Source organism: Capra hircus, chromosome 16 (assembly GCF_001704415.2).
Source record: "Capra hircus breed San Clemente chromosome 16, ASM170441v1, whole genome shotgun sequence".
Classification (NCBI taxonomy): Eukaryota; Metazoa; Chordata; class Mammalia; order Artiodactyla; family Bovidae; genus Capra; species Capra hircus.
The window spans coordinates 54978593-54998646 of NC_030823.1; positions in this window are offsets into that span (position 1 = coordinate 54978593).

Genomic DNA, 20054 nt, shown 5'->3' on the forward strand with positions numbered 1-20054 from the left:
TAACCTACGTTGTATAATTTATAAGGTATTTCAAGGTCATTCATTCATTTGTTCAGTCCGTAGGTTGAACACCTTGTTTATCAATCAACATTGAACTCTGATGTGTCTAAAGCGTGTCTGAAAAATGTACCATCCCCAACCTTGAGGCACTCTCAGGCAAGCATGCACACTGTCCTGTGAACAAAAGTCTAAGGGACTTTACGAGAATAAGGAATGAATTATTTGGGGGTGGGGGGGGGGGAAGGATGAGAAAAAGGGAGGACAAAAAGCCCCAAGAAAGAAGTCATGTGAGCTGGATAGTCAGCTGTTCCACAAACATATTTTTTAAACTGGAGTAGAGCGGCATTACGATGCTGTGTTAGTTTCTGCCGTACAATGTACATACATATATCCCCTCCCTCTTAGACAGTCCCTTCTGCTACTCCCCCATCTCATGCCTCTAGGTTACCATAGTTTCAAACTGAACTCCCCGTGCTATACAGCTGGTTCCCACTAGCTATCTATTTTGTACATGGTAGTGTATATACGTCAGTCCTCATCTCCCAGTTTATCCCCCCTCCCGTGCTCCACAACCATGTCTGCTCGGCTATTCTCGACATCTGCATCGCTATTCCTGCCCTGCAAATAGGTTCACCTGTGCCATTTTTCTAGATTCCACATGTATGCGTTAATGTACAATATTTGTTTTGTCGACAGACATCTAGGTTGCTTCCATGTCCTGGCTATTGTACTAGTCCTGCAGTGAACACTGGGGTACATGTGTCTTTTTCAATTATCAACCTAAGGTGTTTTTATACAATAGGCCTTTGGAAAGCCATGGAAAGATTTTTAAATAAGGGAATGACATCATCAAAATGGCATTTGAGTATACTTTAATCAATGTTATAAATGGAAGTAAATGTTAGAGACATTACTTTGCTGACAAAGGTCCATCTAGTTAAAGCTATGGTTTACCCAGTAGTCATGTATGGATGTGAGAGTTGGACTATAAAGAAAGCTGAGTGCCAAAGAATTGATGCTTTTGGACTGTGGTGTTGGAGAAGACTTTTGAGAGTCCCTTGGACTGCAAGGAGAGCCAACCAGTCCATCCTAAAGGAAATCAGTCCTGAATATTCATTGGAAGGACTGATGCTGAAGCTGAAACTGTAATACTTTGGCCACCTGATTCGAAGAACTGAGTCATTGGAAAAGGCGCTGATGCTGGGAAAGATTGAAGACAGGAGGAAAAGACAATGACAGAGGATGAGATGGTTGGATGGCATCACCAACTTGATGGACGTGAGATTGAATAAGCTCTGGGAGTTGATGAAGGACAGGGAAGCCTGGTGTGCTGCAGTTCATGGGGTTGTAAAGAGTCGGACATGACTGAGAGACTGAACTGAAATATTAGAAAGTGAAAATTTGATATTATTTTTCATGTGTATTACTAAAGATGTTATAAAGCATTTATAATTACACAGTAAAATGAAAAAAATTATTGCAAATGAATAGAATTTTTAGATTAATTTTTAAAGTTTCAGATAATTTTAGATTCATATATAGTTATAAGAAATAATACAGAGACTCCACATATGCTTTACCCAGTTTCTCCAATGATATTATCTTATAAAATTAGAACACATTTTCACAGCCAGGGTATTGAAATTGATGGCTAAGATAAAGAACATTTCTACCACTGCAAGAATCCCTCATGTTGCCCTTTTATAGCCACACACTTCTCTCCTGCTCACATCTTAATCCCTGGAAATTTACCATTTTTTCCTTTTTTGAGTGGTGCTTTTGATGTCAAGTCTAAAAATTCTTTGCCTAGCACTAGATTCTAAAGATTTTCTCCCATTTTTCTAAAAGTTTATAGTTTTGTGTTTTACATTTAAGTCTATGATCCATTTGGAGTTAAATTTGAGGTATAAAATTTAGGTCAAAATTCCTTTTTTTAAAACCTATGGAGACCATAAAGAAGGCTAAACACTGATGAATTGATGCTTTTGCGCTGTGATGTTGGAGAAGACTCTTGAGAGTCTCTTGGACTGTGGGGAGCTCAAACCAGTCAATCCTAAAGGAAACCAGTCCTGAATATTCATTAGAAGGACTGATGCTGAAGCTGAACCTCCAATACTTTGGGCACCTAATGCAAAGAGCCAACTCATTAGAAAAGACCCCGATGCTGGAGAAGGCTGAAGGCAGGAGAAGAAGGGATGACAGAGGAGGAGATGGTTGGATGGCATCCCTGACTCAGTGGACATGAGTTTGAGCATGAGATGGTGAAGGACTGGGAAGTCTGGCTTGCTGCAGTCCATGGGGTCACAAAGAGTTGGACACAACTGAATGACTGAACAACAGCAATAACAAACCAATTATTTCAGCATCCTTTACTGAAAAATTACTCTGTTGAATTGCTTTTGCATATTTGTCAGAAATCAGTTGGGCATATTTGTGTGGGCCTATATCTGGGTTCTCTATTCTATCCATTGGTCTGAAAGTCTATCTCTCCACTGGTGTCACAATCTTAGTAAATGTAGCTACGCCATAAGTCTTGGAATAGAGTAGATTGATTCCTTTTACTTTAATCCTTTATTCCAAAATGGTTTTAGTGGGGCTTCCCTGGTGCTCCAGTGGTTAAGACTCCATCCTCCCAGTGCAGGAAGCCCTGGTTAGGGAATTAGATCCCACATGCCACAGCTAAGCCCCAGTGCTGCACCACCCTACGCCTCCCCAAAAATGTATCTTTAGCTATTCAAGTTCTTTTACCTTTTCTAAATAAATTTTAGAAGTATCTTCATATCTACAAAAAGTCTTGCCCATATACTGACAGGAATTGTGTTAAACCTGTGTAACAATTTGGGGAGAATTGACATCTTTATTAGTTTGAGTCTTCTAATCCATAAACATGATATGTTTATTTAGATCTTCCTTGATTTGCTTAATTAGTATTGTGTAGTTTTCAGCATACAAGTCCTGTACATGTTTTGTTAGGTTTGCACCCATTTGTTTTCTGTGTGTGATTGTAAACAGTTTTGTATTTTTAATTAAAATGGCTACGCATCTAGTGCTAGTCTATATAAAAACAATGGGTTTTTGCATATTTATCTTAAATCCTGTAACCTTTCTAAATTCACTTATTTGTTCTAGGAGTTTTGACTATATGGACTTTTGTCAGCAAAGTGATGTGTCTGCTTCTTAATACACTGTGTAAGTTTGTCATAGCTTTCCTTCCAAGCAGCAAGCATCTTAATTTCATGGCTGCAATCACCATCTACAGTGATTTTGGAGCCCAAGAAAATAAAATCTATCACTGTTTCCATTGTTTCCCCTCCTATTTGTCATGAAGTGTTGGGATGGGATGCCATGATCTTAGTTTTTTGAATGTTGAGTTTTAAGCCAGTCTTTTCATTCTCCTCTTTCACTTTCATCAAGAGGCTCTTTAGTTCCTCTTCACTTTCTGCCATAAGGGTGGTGTCATCTGCAAATCTGAGGTTATTGATCTTTCTCCCAGCAGTCTTGATTCCAGCTTGTGATTCATGTAGTTTGGCGTTTGTCATGATGTTCTCTCCATATAAGTTAAATAAGCAGGGTGACAATACATAGCCTTGACATACTCCTTTCCCAATTTGGAACCAGTCTGTTGTTCCATGTCTGGTTCTAACTCTTGCTTCTTGACCAGCATACAGGTTTCACAAGAGGCATGTAAGGTGGCCTGGTATTCCCATCTCTTTAAGAATTTTCCAGTTTATTGTCATCTACACAGTCAAAGGCTTTAGTGTAGTCAACGAAGCAGAAGTTTTTCTGGAATTCCCTTGATTTCTCTATGACCCAATAAATGTCGGTAATTTGATCTTTGGTTCCTTTGTCTTTTCTAAACCCAGCTTGTACATCTGGAATTTCTCGGTTCACATACATGTCATCTAGAAATAGGGACAATTTTGTTTCATATTTTAATTTTTTCTCATCTATATACCTTTTATTTCCTTGGCATTATTGCACTGGCTAAAAATTTTGGCCCTATGTTGAGTAAGAGTGGTGAGGAAAGACATCCTTGCGTTGTTTTAGATCTTAGGGGAAAACCATTTAAAGTTTCACCACTAAGTATAATGTTAGCTGTAGGTTTTTATAGATTCTTTTTTATCACATTGGGATAGTTCCTTCTATTCCTAATTTTCTGAGAATTTGTTTCATGAATGAATACTGAATTTTGTCAAAATTTTTTTCAGCACCAGTTAATATAATCATGTGATTTTCTTTATTTGATTTGTTGACTAGTGGATTACAATTGCTTTTCAAGTACTGAACCAGCTTTGCATCCCTGAAATAAACCCCACTTGTGTCATGGTATATAATTCTTTTCTCATATTGGTGAATTCTACTTGTTAATATTTTGCTAACTATTTTTATGTCTAAATTCACAAGGGATACTGGTCTGTAGCTTTCTTTTTAGGTACTGTTTCTGTCTGGTTTTGGTATCAAGTAATACTAGTTGCATAAAATGAGTGGGGAAAAGTTCGCTCTTCTATTTTCTGGAAGAGATTGTGTAGTTCAGTTCAGTTCAGTCGCTCAGTCGTGTCTGACTGTTTGTGACCCCATGAATTGCAGCACGCCAGGCCTCCCTGTCCATTACCAACTCCCAGAGTTCACTCAAACTCATGTCCATCGAGTCAGTGACGCCATCCAGCCATCTCATCCTCTGTTGTCCCCTTCTCCTCCTGCCCCCAATCCCTCCCAGCATCAGAGTCTTTTCCAATGAGTCAACTCTTCACATGAGGTGGCCAGAGTACTGGAGTTTCAGCTTTAGCATCATTCCTTCCAAAGAATACCCAGGACTGATCTCCTTTAGAATGGAGTGGTTGGATCTCCTTGCAGTCCAAGGGACTCTCAAGAGTCTTCTCCAACACCACAGTTCAAAAGCATCAGTTCTTTGGTGCTCAGCTTTCTTCACAGTCCAACTCTCACATCCATACATGACCACTGGAAAAACCTTAGCCTTGACTAGACAGACCTTTGTTGACAAAGTAATGTCTCTACTTTTTAATGTGCTATCTAGGTTGGTCATAACTTTTCTTCCAAGGAGTAAGCATCTTTTAATTTCATGGCTGAAATCACCATCTGCAGTGATTTTGGAGCCCCCCAAAATAAAGTCTAACACTGTTTCCCCATCTATTTCCCATGAAGTGATGGGACCAGATGCCATAGATTGTGTAGAATTGGTGTTAATTCTTAATTAAATACTTGATGGAATTCCCCAGTGAAACCATATGGTCCTAGAGATTTCTCTTTGGGGAGTTTTTAAGTTAAAAATCCAACTTCCTTAATAGTTACGTGGTTATTTAAATGATCTATTTAATATTGAGTGAATTGTGGTAGTTTTTATTATGCAAGTGAAATTTCAAAATTTTTCAAAGAGAACTTTGAAATTTTTCAAGTTTTTGTTTTTATTATTCATTATCCATTTGTCAAATGTAGGTCTGTAGGGTTGTTTGTAGTATTCACTTATATTCCTTTTAAGATCTGCAGAGTTTATAGCAATACCCACTGTTTCATTCCTGATCTTGTTAATTCATGTCCTCCCTGTCCTTCTTTCTCTCTCTCTTCCCCTTTTTGTCAGTCTTGATAGAGTATTGCCAAATTTGTCTTTTCAAAGATTCTATTTTTTGTTTCATTGATTTTTCTGTGCTATCAGTTTCATTGATTTCTGCTCGTATCATTATTATTTCTTTCCTTTTACTTTGGGTTTGCTTTTCATTTTCTAAGTTCTTGATTATTTGGGAGCTTGGATTACTTATTTGAGACTTCTCATTTCTGACATATGCATTTAGTGTTATAAATTTACCTCTCAATCCTGATTTACCTATGTTTCACAAATTTTGATATATTTTTATTTTCTTCCATTCTGATTAGTTTTAAAAAAAATCCTTCAGACTTCTTTAACCATGGATTATTTAGAAGTGTGTGGTTTAAGTGTCCAAGAGTTTGGAGATATTTCTGTTATCGTTCTGTTATTGATTTTCAGTTTGAGTTCCCAAAACATAAACCGCATAATTTAAATTATTTTACATTTGTTGAGATATGTTTTATGGCCCACGCTCTGGTGTTTCCCGGAGAAGGCCATGGCACCCCACTCCAGTGCTCTTGCCTGGAAGATCCCATGGACGGAGGAGCCTCGTAGGCTGCAGTCCATGGGGTCGCGAAGAGTCGGACAAGACTGAGCGACTTCACTTTCCATTTTCACTTTCCTGCATTGGAGAAGGAAATGGCAACCCACTCCAGTGTTCTTGCCTGGAGAATCCCAGGGACGGGGGAGCCTGGTGGGCTGCTGTCTCTGGGGTGGCACAGAGTCAGACACGACGGAAGTGACTTAGCAGCATGGTGTTTCCTGGTACATGTTTTGTGGGCAATTGAAAGGAACATGTATTCTGCTGTTGTTAAGTGGAATATCGTATAAATGTTGATTATTACTGTTGGTTGATGGTGGATTTCTCTGTATCTTTGGTGACTTTACGTCTGGTTATTCTGAGAGTCATTGAGGGCAGTGTGACTTTCGATTCTGTCTGTTTTGTCTTCACATATTTTGCAGCCCCATTGTTTGGTGCATACACATTTAGAATTACTATGTCTTCTTGGTGGATTGACCCTTTCCCTGTTATAGAACATCTCCCTCTGGGTCTGATAATTTTCTTGCTTTGAAATCTCCTTTATCTAATATTAATATAGTCATTCCTGCTTCCCTTTTATTAATGTTTGCATTATATATTTCTTTCTACCCTTTTACTTTTATCCTGCTTATACTGTCATGTTTAAAGTGAATTTCTTATAGACAGTATATCGTTGGGTTATGTTTTTTAATCCACTCTCCCGATACTGCCTTTTAATTGATGTATTTTGATCATATACATTTAATATGGGCTTCCTTGTGGCTCAGCTGGTAAAGAATTGCCTGCAATGTGGGAGACCTGGGTTCAATCCCTGGGTTAGGAAGATCCTCTAGAGAAGGGAAAGGCTACCCTCTCCGGTGTTCCGGCCTGGAGAATTCCATGAACTGGAATACAGTCCATGGGGTCACAAAGAGTCGAACACACCTGAGCGACTTTCACTTTCACATTTAATATAATTATCGATGAGGTTGGAATGTGCCATCTCCTTTTTCTCTTATTCTTCTCATGTTTTTCATTTCTGTTTTATTTTTCTTGTCTTCCTGTGGGTTACTTAAATATTCTTTAGAATTACATTTGGTTTATAGTATTTTTGAGTGTATTTCTTTGTATAGCTATTTAAATAGTTGTTCTGGGAATTACATTATATAATAAAAGTTCTATTTACGTGTATGTGTGTGCATATATATATATATATATATATATATCTTATCACAGTCTATTGGTATTATGAATTTACCAGCTTGAGTGAAATAATAGAAGCTTTGTCTCCCTTATATCCCATTACTTCCCCATTTACTATATAATAGTCTTAAATTTCCCTCTACCTATACTTAGAATCATATCAGACAGTGTTGTCATTTTTGCTTCAACCATCAAAAATAATATAGAAACTCAAGAAGAGAAAACCTATTGTATGTACCTACATTTTTCCTTACATATTTTTTTTTCTCTCTTCTTTTCTTTTTCCTTTTCTGTTTAGAAAACTTCCTCTAGCTAGTCTCTTAGGGTAGGTCTTCTGGTGACCAATCATCTTAGTTTTCCTTCATTTGAGAATATCTTGATTTCTCCGTTATTCCTAGATAAGATTTTTGCTAGGTAGGATTCTGGGTTTACAAGTCTTTTCTTTCAGCACTTGAAAAATATTGTAAAATATTTTTACTTGAGAAGAAATTCTTCTGACCTCTCTGGTTTCTAATGAGAAATCCCCTGTCATTCAAATTGTTTTTCCCCTATAGGCAAGGTGTCTTTCTCTGACTTTTTCAAGTTTTTTTTCTTTGTCTTGATTTTCAGAAGTTTAATTATGATACATCTGAGCATGGATTTTTTTGTGTATAACCTTGGGGTTTGCTGCTGCTGCTGCTGCTACGTCGCTTCAGTCATGTCTGACTCTGTGCGACCCCACAGACGACAGCCCGTCAGGCTCCCCCGTCCCTGGGATTCTCCAGGCAAGAACACTGGAGTGGGTTGCCATTTCCTTCTCCAATGCATGCAAGTGAAAAGAGAAAGTGAAGTCTCTCAGTCGTGCCCGACTCTTAGTGACCCCATGAACTGGAGCCTACCAGGCTCCTCTGTCCATGGGATTTTCCAGACAAGAGTACTGTGGGGTTTGCTAAGCTTCTTTAATCTCTATATATCTCTTGGCAAATTTGGGAGGTTTTCAGCCATTATTTCTTTGAGTATTTCTTCTGCTCCACGTTCTATCTCCTTTACAACTGCCTTGATGTGAATATTAGAACTCTTGTTATGGTTCCACAAGTCTCTAATTAATTTTTTAATTAAAATTTGTATAATTAAAAATTTTAAATTAATTTATTTTTCCTTTGCTTTTTGCTTTTGGTGGCTGCTTGTCGGCTTTCTCAAGTCGCGGTGAGCTGGGGCAGCTCTTCCCTGTGGTACCCAGCTCCATTGCTGGACTTCTCATGCTTCAGGGCTTCTATCGCTGTGGTGCATGGGCTCAGTTGCTCCAAGGCGTGTGGAATCTTCCCAGACCAGGGATCAAACCCATGTGCCCTGCACTGGCAGGGGGATTCTCCTGCCAAGGGAAGTCCACCATTAATTTTCTTTCCAATCTATTTTCCCTGTTGTTCAGATTGAGCCGTGCCTGTTCTATCTTTCAGCTCCCTGTTGAGTCCATCCACTGAGCGTCTATTTTGGTTATTGTTTTTTAGTTCTATAGTTTCCATTTGGTTCTCCTTTATACCTTTTATTTCTTTGTTGGCACTTTCTACTTCTTTGCTGAGACTATGTGTTTTTCTTTGTTTCATGCATGTTCTTAATTGTTCATTGAAGCACTTTGAACATGGTTGCTTTAAAATCTTTGTCAGATTATTCTGATGTCTTTTTTATCTCAGTGTTGGCATCTATCAATTGTCTTTTCCCATTCAGTTTGAGATTTTTCTGGTTGTTGGTATGAAAAGTGATTTTTAATTGAAATTGTTTTTATTTACTTATTTTGTTGTGGATTTCCCAGGTGGCACAGCGGTAAAGAATCCACTTGCCAGTGTAGCAGAGGCGGGTTCAGTCTCTGAGGTGGGAAGGTCCCATGGAGGAAGAAACGGCAACCCACTCCAGTATTCTTGCCTGGACCATCCCGTGGACAGAGAGGAGACTGGTGGGCCACAGTCGATGGGGTCACAAAGAGTGGGACACAATTGAGTGAGCACACACACATTAATTTTTTTGTGCCCCTCTGTCAGGAGACGGAGAAGGCAATGGCACCCCACTCCAGTACTCTTGCCTGGAAAATCCCATGGATGGAGGAGCCTGGTGGGCTGCAGTCCCTGGGGTCACTAAGAGTTGGACACGACTGAGCGACTTCACTTTCACTTTTCACTTTCCTGCATTGGAGAAGGACATGGCAACCCATTCCAGTGCTCTTGCCTGGAGAATCCCAGGGATGGGGGAGCCTGATGGGCTGCCGTCTGTGGGGTCGCACAGAGTCGGACACGACTGAAGCGACTTAGCAGCGGTGGTCAGGAGAAGGGGAGACATTGCTCCATCACTGCAAAATAGAAGTAGACATCCAAGTTATCCGCTTGCTCTCTCTTGACAGCTGACCCCGAGGGAGTTGCTCAGGGTGGAGGGGAGGTTCCAGCTCCCCATGTGGTCTCCACTGACTCTCCAATGGCTACCGCTGGCCATTGGTGAAAGCTGACTCTCCAGTAGGTGGCCTCTGACAGAACCGGAGAGGGGATTGAGGGACAGGGGCTCTTCGTTATCGCTTCATGGGGTGCAAGTTCGGGCTGTCAGCGTGTTCTCCACTGAACCATGGCCTGGGGGGAGCTCATTACTGGTGGTGAGGATGAAGGTCTGGGCACCCTACATGACCTTCCCTGATACCACTGAGAGTGCTGAAGCACCTAATTACAGTCTTATGCACGCGAGGATGTCTAGGCTCCCACTTGAAATTTGCTGGCATGGGTGGGAATGGGGCCACAGATGTTTCCTATGGGGATTGGCTGGAGTAGAGTTGTTAGAGTCTAAAAAGTATAGTCTATAGTTGTTTCTGTCTGCTAGGCTGCCCTTGTCCTATTTCTTTGTCTAGAGAGAGAAGGCTTTCGTTGGGGCTTGTTTTATCTGTCTGTTAGTATTTCTGGGCTGCTGGGTTGTTCAGCTTTAAGTCTGGGATGCACAAGGCAAAAAGAAAACCCAGGAACTCATCACTCTGCCATTCCTTGGGTTCTGAAGTCTCTTGTCAGTCTGCCTTCTTCTCTTTGTTTCAGAGACTTCTTGTCTTTATTTTTATGTATAATGTTCAGGATTTCTAGTGGAAGAAATAACTATATCTAAATATGTCTACTCAATCTTCCTTGAAAAAGTATTGACTGTATTTTAAATAAACCTGAAATGTAATATGATTTTTCTTGAACTTTAATTAAATATTGTAAAGTGTTTGTATGAAAACAAAACCATTTACAGTTTAGCATTCAGCGTTCTTCCAGTTACCAGTAAAGATGCTGATACCATGCTTCAACCATATACACAAATTTAAGGGTGATATGGTTTGTTTAATATTGCATAATGTTCCTCAGCTGCTACCTGCATCTGTTGCAAATACTGTGATCATTTGTGATTATTTCTGGAATCTTAAATTAGAATACAAAGAGACGGAAGAAAGCAGACACCTGGCACTTACTAGGAACCAATCATTTGGTATGCAAGAGGTATCGCGTTTATGCCAAGAGGAAGAGTTTGGCAAGCTAATTTGTCTCTTCTCTTATACTTCGGTGCTTCTCTTGCTTGAATCCTCCCTGTGGTTCAGTATCTGCAGGACAAAACCCACAGACATTCGTGGCATCCAGACCCAGCCGCCTTCTGTTTTGAGGACATGGGCAGGAGATGTGAAGTATTCTCTAGGGCCATGAAGGGCGCTGGAAGAAGTGTGGATCTTTGGGATTGTGGGTCACTCTGCACCACCTCTGAGCACCAGATGCCAAGCGACAGAACTGTTCACATGATCATCTGTGTGTGTGTGTTTATGTCTGCTGTGAGATATGTGCATGCGTGCTAAGTCGCTTCAGTGGTGTCCAACTCTTTGGGACCCTGTGGACCATAGCCCACCAGGCTTCTGCGTCCATAGGATTTTCCAGGCACGGATACTGGAGTGGGTTGTCGTGCCCTCCTCAAGGGGACCTTCCCGACCCAGAAATTGAATGCATGTCTCTTACGTCTCCTGCATTGGCAGGCAGGTTCTTTATCACTAGCGCTACCTGGGAAGAGCTGTGAGATACGGGAGCCCTTCTAACACTTCAGTCCAGGCCAGGGGCCCTCTTGCCTGAAGCTTAAGTATAATATTGTCTTCCACAGGGCGAGTTCAGCTAAGACTTTTAAACCACTTGCCACATTCTAAAGATCTTCTTTCTCATCTGTTTCCTCGTAATCTAGTGTAAGACTATTAACAATGTAAATGAGGCAAAACTAAACATTTCCACATTCAATTGAGAATTAATATGAGGTAAACACAGATCAGGAGATGGTGAGCATTCTTTCTCTATAATTTATGATATAATTTTAATGGCACTGCACAGCTCTGTCTACATGTAGAGACACTATGTGGGCAGACATGATGTTTCTCTTTCTGAATTATGGGGGAAAAGAGATGAAGGTTTCTTTCTTTTTTTTTTTTTACAGTCAATTTCATTTTTTTCTAACTAGAGTCAAACACTTGATAGGGTAATTAAAAATACATCAAGTCATCCGGAACCGTGGCAGTTGTATGTTTGGTTAGATGGTAGGATAATTGCCAACCCTTATCTTCAATTTTCAGACTTAAATTTCTTTCCCATTTTGCTTTAATTGGCTCTAGGCTTCCATCCGTCCTTAACTTTGGGTTCATTTGTTGCAGTTGTTTTATCTGCGCTAAGTTGTTCTCCAGTGAATACAATAAATCTATGTATCTGATTCATCTTTATTTTTATGGTTAATATTTTAAGATTATAAAACCAGACTCTTCAGAATGTGAAATGCAGGAGTAAGTGTCTGCATTTCAGAATCACTTTATCGATGTCTCTGAAAAGGCATTAGCTGTTAGGCACTAGCTTATTGAATCACATTTACAAAAATTCTCTGTGAAAAATAAGAATTTGTATTTTCATTTTCCCTGCTCTTAACTCCTCTTGATTTTTTTTTTTTTTTTTTTTACAACTCTCACAGCAGCTATTTTGGAAAAGTTACTTTAAAGAAAAATAATGATTTATTCTCTTTCCCAAACTGCCAATTAAATAGTGACCTGGTTTAAGGCTACCTTATCATCTGAGGCTGCATTGTTGCCACAGAGCTCTGCTCTCTAGCTACCTGATAAATGGCTAAAACCTTTGGGGGGAATATCTTATTAAAGTTATAAACCCTCTCTTCAGAAAAAGGCAGAGTTGCATATAGTTTTAGGGATTCGTGGATGTTCTGAACTTCTGCTTAGCTTCCTAAGGGGTTCCTAGACCCCAGGTTAAGTCTTTTGATTTAGACCACTTGGTGGCAAAGACGACTGGTTAAGTCAAAACATTATTTACACAATTTACAGACTGCTGATGTTGTTTAGGGTGGGGGAAGGGATGAAACTAAGGTGGGGGAGGGGTGCAAGATCCAAGGTAAGCAAGTCTATTTCTTTAGCAATGAATGGAACTGGAAGCTCTCAGCCCCAAAAATAGCAGGCCGCAAACGCTACAAATAATGGAGTGAGCTTGCAGAATGAAATGGAAGGAATTTCTTTTGCTTCCTTATGAATTACAATTTCATTGGCAAAACAGAGCAAAAGCACCATTTAAAGCAAATGTCTTCTGAAGCTGGCCCTGCTAAAAGAGTCCAGCGGTTTTGCTTCCATGGAACACCTAGACTGGCTTTGGATGCGAAGCAGGGGAGGGAACTCCAGTGCTCTGAGCTGGGAGTGGGGGAATCCCTGGGGGAGTGAGGGAGAGAGGGAGCCAAGGCGATTAACATTCAGGCATGGCCTGTGAGAAATCCCTAGAGGATGTTCAAGAAATGGGACAGCTGGTATCAGATGTTAGGTCGTTTGCTGTGTGGTGAGAAAATGTAACCCATTCCTCATGACCTAAAAACCGTCAATAAACATTCAGCTAACGTCTGATGCTTGTAAAAATAATTGCTTTTGGGTGAGAGGACAGGGTTGGGAGGAAAAGGCGCAGAATTATGGAGAGCAGAAAATAAGAATTCAGTAAGGGCAGGAAATTGGAGCCAGAGGTGAGAGAAGGATATAGGTTCCCTTGCAATTTGCAGAAATCTCAAGGCAGGCAGTAGATTTTTTCCCCCCTAGGATATAAAATGGGGGTTTGAACCAAATAGATCTATATTTTAAGAAGCATAGTACCCCCCTTGACCTCTCAGTAACATCTATCTGAAGAGGTTACCTTTCTGTTAATCGAGAATCTTTAGATTCTTTCACACTGTCTGTTCCCTGATCCTGGGTTCACAGGTGTGGTGGGCTTTCCTGCAGGGCTGGCAGGTGCTGGCCTTCTTAGTCTCCTGAGGCTGGCAGGTGCCTGAGAAGGAGGAAGGGACTGAGGGAAAGTGTGAGGAGTCTTTGAGTTCGTCTGGGGAGGGAGGAGATTACCACAGCTCTGAAAGTCAAAGGACAGTGCTGGTGGGCCCTTATCATTTGCAAAGCATTTGCAGAGCTTCATTACAAGCTTCCCAGCTCAGCTATATCTAGTTCCCAGGGGTAGGGGCCCAGGGGTGTCACTCTCCTCTTTTCTGGAGGAGAGGTCCTACAGGAGCCTGCTGGCCTGAGACGTCCCCTGGTCTCTCACTAGACCTTGGGGCCCTGAATTTTGGGTAGTGTGGTAGGGGAGGAGCCAGGGAGGGGCTGTGATCACCCCCTTTTTCTGTTCAGTTGTTGACTGACACTTCAGGCTCTGGGAAAAAATCTGATATGCTGACTGGTACCGTCGTCTCAGAAAAGAAAATGAGTTCACCCATCTCCCTTGCTGATTAGTGTGCCTTGTGTTCTAATTGACTCTGCACAGGAATTCCTTCCTGAGGAAATCTTCCGTGCTCAGTGAATGGACTCTGGGGCGGGGCGGGGCGAGGGGGCAGGAAGGGGGAGGGGGCAGGCTGCGCGGATGCCATAAACGGCACAGTCAGGGACGCAGGGCCCGGAGGTAAGGCTGACTAGGGGCTGGTTTGTTTCATTTGCTCACAGTGACCTACATTTCCAGCCCTTTCCTCTAAGTATTTCAGATAATGTGGTCTCTGGAGACGCAGGATGTCTTCTTTTAGGGTGGGTGAGGCCGCACCTCTGGGTGGTGGTGATACAGCCTGATATTGCATCAGGAGTGCTTGCAGGCCTGGAGAGGGGCGTGGAGGTGTGGGAGAGAGGGAGTGGGGGCCGTGTTGATGACTCAGCATTGGCCCACGCACTGGAACATCATAAAGGGCTCGTTTTACAGGCAGTGATTCATTCAACAAGTATTTGCTGGATGCAGGTAATGTGCCAGGTGTTGGGGAGGCAGGGATGAAAATGTGTAGCCCCTGCCGTTGTGGAGCTTATCATGGTTTCTGTTGCAGCTGATGGGTCCCAAGTTCTAACAGCAGCTTAAGGCCCCACAGGACAGGCCCTGGTCATCCCTTTACTCTGTGCTCCCTCTCGATGGCCCAGCCATGCTTGGCTGTTCTTGCAAGGCATCAGCCACACTCCCATGTTAGGTCCTTTGCACTGGCTGTTCCCTCTGCTTGAAAGTTTCTCCTCCCTCACCTCTTTCATGTTCCACTTAATGTCACCGCATTTGAACCACAGTATTAAAAGTGCCACAAGCCCTCTTCCCAGTACTCCCGATCCCCCTTCCCTTCTTCCACATTTCCTTTCTAAAGCACTTCTCTCTCTCCACCATACCATATGACTGACATATTTATTATGCTTTTATTACTTGTTACGTTTTCACCAGCTAGAATATAAGCCCCATGAGGACAGAAATTGCCGATGCCTCCCAATTCTATTGAATGAATTAATCAAATTACAATAGACTTATTGGAAGGCTTCCCTGGTGGCTCAGATGGTGAAGAATCTGCCTGCAATGTGGGAGACCTGGGTTCGATCCCTGAGTTGGAGAGATCCCCGGGAGGAGGGCATAACTACCCACTTCAGTATTCTTGCCCAGAGAATCCCCATGGACAGAGGAGCCTGGTGGGCTACAGTTTATGGGGTCATAAAGAGTTGGACACAATTGAGTTACTAAGCAGCAGCAGCAGCACCAGGCTTATTGGAAAGTCATCCTGCCCATCCCCCTTGACTTACGCCAAGCCTTTTCTGTCCTTTACGTGAGCCGAGTTCTCTCACTCAGCTCTCCCATCTCACTCTTGGCATTGTATCGGGGGATTCGTCAGGTCCTCTAAGCAAGCTTGGCCACATGAGGCCCCTCCTTCTGGTGATGCTGCCGCTGCTGCTGCTAAGTTGCCTCAGTCGTGTCCGACTCTGTGCGACCCCGTAGATGGCAGCCCACCAGGCTCACCTGTCCTGGGATTCTCCAGGCAAGAACACTGGAGTGGGTTGCCATTTCCTTCTCCAACTGGTGATGCCTAAGGAAGGGCAGTATAGCCAAGTGGAAGAGTTTACACACTGCTGTTCTGGTCAGTGCTTCCAGAAACTTAATTGTCGCAGCTTTGAGATACCTTAACCAAGGAAGTTCTTGAGAGAAGGCTTTGCGTTTTGTTTTGGAGATCCAAATCAATTCTTCTAAGTATGATCTAAACCTCAGCCATCTGTTCAGTTCTACTTCTCTTTTAAGAGATTTTTCTGGCCATCAGCCATCACCACTGGTAATATCAGCTGTCATGGTCTGAGTCCCCACCCTGCATGTTTCAGTAATTCTGTCCCTTCCCTTAGTATTTCTGAAAATCATCAAGGAGTTCTCCCACGCATCCCTCAAGTCATCCAGGCTTCTCCCAGCTCTGTTCGACTTCAGTTTGCCCTGCTCATTACTTTGGGCTTGTTGTAACCACAGCTATAGTGCTTCCTGCGATCTAGTCCCCAAAACAAGAACACAGCCTGGACTTGATTGCTCCAAAACAGCTCATTGAAAGCTAATAGCTATTTGATAGAATTTTCCCAAGGGCCTGATGCTGCCACAAGAAAATTATAACCCAGAAAAGGGAAGCTGAATGCTCCAGGTCAGTCATCAGTGCTTCTAGAGTCCGTGGTCATGCTTCTTCATGTTTGGAGGCTCCCTCGTCACCACCTCCCTCCTTGGACTCCAGACTGCTACGTTGTTCCAGGACTCACTTATCTCCTTTGCAAAAGCGTTTCCTCTTGACAGTCCTTCTTCCCCTGGATTTGAGTCCTTAACCCCCAACTCTGAAGTCAGCGCAACTGTCCCACTGGCTTTTTATTTGTTATTCCTGAGTCAAATGTGTGCCCAACTAGGAGTCTTGTGTTTGGTGTTTTCCCACCTGGCGGGCTCTTCCATCACTCTCCATGTGCCGCGCTCCTTGTCGTTCAGGCCTCAGCCCGCAGGAGGACACGTTCATGGAGAAACTTCCCTGGCCTCTCAGTCTCCAGCGTACTCTTACTCTCCCTCCTACCCCCTCGGTAGATTTTCTTCCTGGTCCCTGGCATTGCCTGCAAGGATCCTTTTTACCCCTGCTCTGCACATGGTTACTTGCCCTCCTCAAGCCTGTCTCTATGTCTTCAACATAAAATAGAATGCAGGCTCCCCAGAAGCTGGATCCTCAACTGTCTTGTCCAACATTTAACTTGTATCTGCAGGATTATTTGTCCTGCCAGCTAGCAGCTTGAGGTGACTGCCTTCAACTCACAGATTCTATCCAGGTTTTCTTGGAGGGAGGAGCTGGGAAGACTAGGACCTTCAAGGACAAAGAGGTGAGAGAGGTGAGATTCCTTTTCTCTGTTAAGGGAGGGATAAGGGGGTCAAAGAGCCTCACAAAGAGGGAGAACCCCTACTTCTTTTCCTGATGGGAGGCTGGCAAGATTTTGAAGGGGATGGCACTCCTAGGTGGGCAAGACCCTGGCTAAGGGGGTGTGGGCTTGCAGTCCCCTACAGTCCCCATCTAAAGCTGCAGGAAAGTCATAGGAAGGTTAGATTTCAAGGGGTCACGTGGAGGTACTGTGCAGTCACTAGTGTGCGCTGGAGGCGCCTCTCCAATATTTTGAGCTCATAAACATCCCTGGGGTCCTTTGCATAGCCTTAAGATATGGGAATGAGGAATGACTGGGTTGAATTTCCCACTAGACTGGAGGGTAAAGGACTCTGAGTCAAATTCAAAGTACATAAATCCATATGACATTTCCCATACAATCAAGTTTATGGACCAATACTCCTCTCTATTCCTTGATATTTTGTTTTTGCCAAAGTGGGAAAGACAGGGGGGAAGGATTTAGGGGACAAATGTAACTCCCAGCCTCACACTAGCACAGGCCCCTCATCCTAGGGGCCCTTTGGAGGTTCTCGGGTGCCTTCTTATCATCCTTTGACAGTGTCTCCCAGATATGTGTCTTGGTTTCAGCCCCTGCACTCTTACACGGAGTGAGTTGCTCCCCAACTGTGTTCCCTAGGAGTCTGCAATCAGAGCATTTGCCACATGTGTGGCAGCAGGGGTGAGGTTAAGGCGTCATAGACCTCTTACAGTCCAGATGCGGGACAATCAGTGCTAAAATGATAGCATCCCTTGCCTGTGTCCTCAACACCACCAGCTTGTGAAGGGGAATCCCTAGGCTCTCCTGGCTCAGTCCTTTTTTGGAAGAGAGCAAAACCCTTCCTGAACCTTTTCATCCTCTAAACGCTCCTCCTGCCCAATCTCCCTGCCCCCCAACCCTCCCTAGAGAATGACCTGCAGAGAAGGAAACCAGCTGGCTTGGGGCTGGCAGACAGGATGAGACTTAGTGTGGAAGAATGTTCCACCAAGCGGAGCCAGCTGCTCGAGGTGGTATTGCTGTTACCCTCCAGGAAGCGGTGTTTCTCCCTGACCGTTTAAAGGGGCAGGTGCACCATCCATGGCACACGCTCTCCACCCTTGTGGCTCCATCCACAGAAATCCCAGACCACCTGGGAGTTAAGGCTGCAGAACTTAGCGTGGGTGTGGGATCGCCCTGTGCTGGAATGTTGCCTGCTTCCCAAGGGAGGTGAGCATACACAGCACAGGGCAAAAACTCCCAACTCTCTCTCTCTCTGAGGGCTGGCAAAATATAAAATACATGATCTGCTTGAACAGTGGAGGCAAAATATCCCCAGGCTGATTCTTGTTTGTGCCCTCACCACATCTCACCCTTCTTATCTCACCCCTTCTACTTGGACAAGTGAAGGAGACATGGAGAGAGGAAGGGAGGGAGTAGGAGAGAGAAAGAAGGAGGGGCCTTGGGGAGGGAGAGAGAAGCAAGGATTGGAGGGGAACCCAGGGGCTGGGTTTGAAAGGGGCTTGGCCAGGAAATAGGGATGAGATTAGGAGGGTGCTCTCAAGGGCACCTGTATAACTGCTGTAGGGAGACCTGAGGCCTGGTCATGTCAGTCACGAATTATTATAAAGGGTGTACTGCATCCACCCCTGGAATTTAGACATGTCTGGGCATCTCTGGGAAATTGGTCCAGTGATCCAGTCAGGGACTCAGGAGCCTCCCAGAAGGTTCCTTGTCCTGTGGAAGCTGGGACCAAGCACCACCATCTTGGTCTGGTAACAGGGTACTGGGTTTCTAAGGAGTGAAGTGATGAAGTGAACCCAGCTTCTGTCATGCAAACCTGTCCAAGCCCTGGGACAGGGCTACCCTAGGGGAGAGGGAACTGGCTGCAAGAAGATACGCAGAGTTCTTATAAACGGCACAAGACCCTGGGCAGGCGCGTCCTGCTTCAGGAGTCTGAGAAACTGGTTACCCTTTGCAGGGGGAGGGGAAATGTGCTCGTCCATATCTTGCCACTGGGCACTGATGTCTGGTGGGACGTGGAGGATGCGATGGGAAGTGCTTCACCAGAGCCACATGGCAGCTGGTCCAAATGTTGGTAGAACACGTGTAACACAGCCCCTCAGGGTGCCAGCAAACAGTCAGTGGAACTTGGCATAGTGGGCCCCTGGGATTTTACATCAACAGGATGAAAACAGCTACAGAAATAATTCCACCTTGCACTCAAGTGCTGGGATAGATTTCACAGAAAGTTTCACATACATGTTCTGATTTGCTTCTCACAGCTTCCCACAATTAGAAGCAAGTGCAATAATCCTCTTAAGTGCCAAGAGGGGTTGGACTCCCAACATAAAGGCCACTCCAGGGTCCTTAGGAGTTATCCAAGGGCCCAGGGTGGGCTGTTCCTCGGGTAGACACTTCAGAAGCTGAGTCAAGATATGAGTGTTGCCTGGGGGCCTCTTCACTGCTAAGGGTTCTAAACAGGAAACAAATAGTAAGAATGGAGAAAAAATTTTTTCTTTATTACTGATAGAGGCTAAGTTGGAAGATGCAGCTTATAATGAGAATCAAATGACCCTGCTAACTGAGTGCAGAGTTGGACAGATTTAGCTACCCTGCTATAGCGTAGCTGGACATTTTTTCAGGTAAGACTTAGAGCATGAAAAGGCAGAGAGGATGAGGCATGGTGGAGTGAGGGTCAGGAGTGTCACACTAGCGGCTCTCCCTCCATGTGGAGGAAATATTAGGGCTTGGAAAAAAGTGTTCCTGTATGAATAATTATACTTGAATCGACATGCCATATCCACTGGGGCCAGGCCTTCTGTACTAGCAAGAGTTGCTTAGTTTTCCAGCCTGTCCAGAGATGATTGTTGTATTAGTGGAGGTTCTCTAGGGAAACTCTGAAATCAGTAGTGTGTGTGTAAGTGTACATGTGGGTTTCCCAGGTGGTTCAGTGGTAAAGAATCTGCCTGCAATGCAGAAGACGTGGTTTTGATCCCTGGGTTGGGAAGATCCCCTGGAGAAGGAAATCCTGACCCACTCCAGTATTCTTGCCT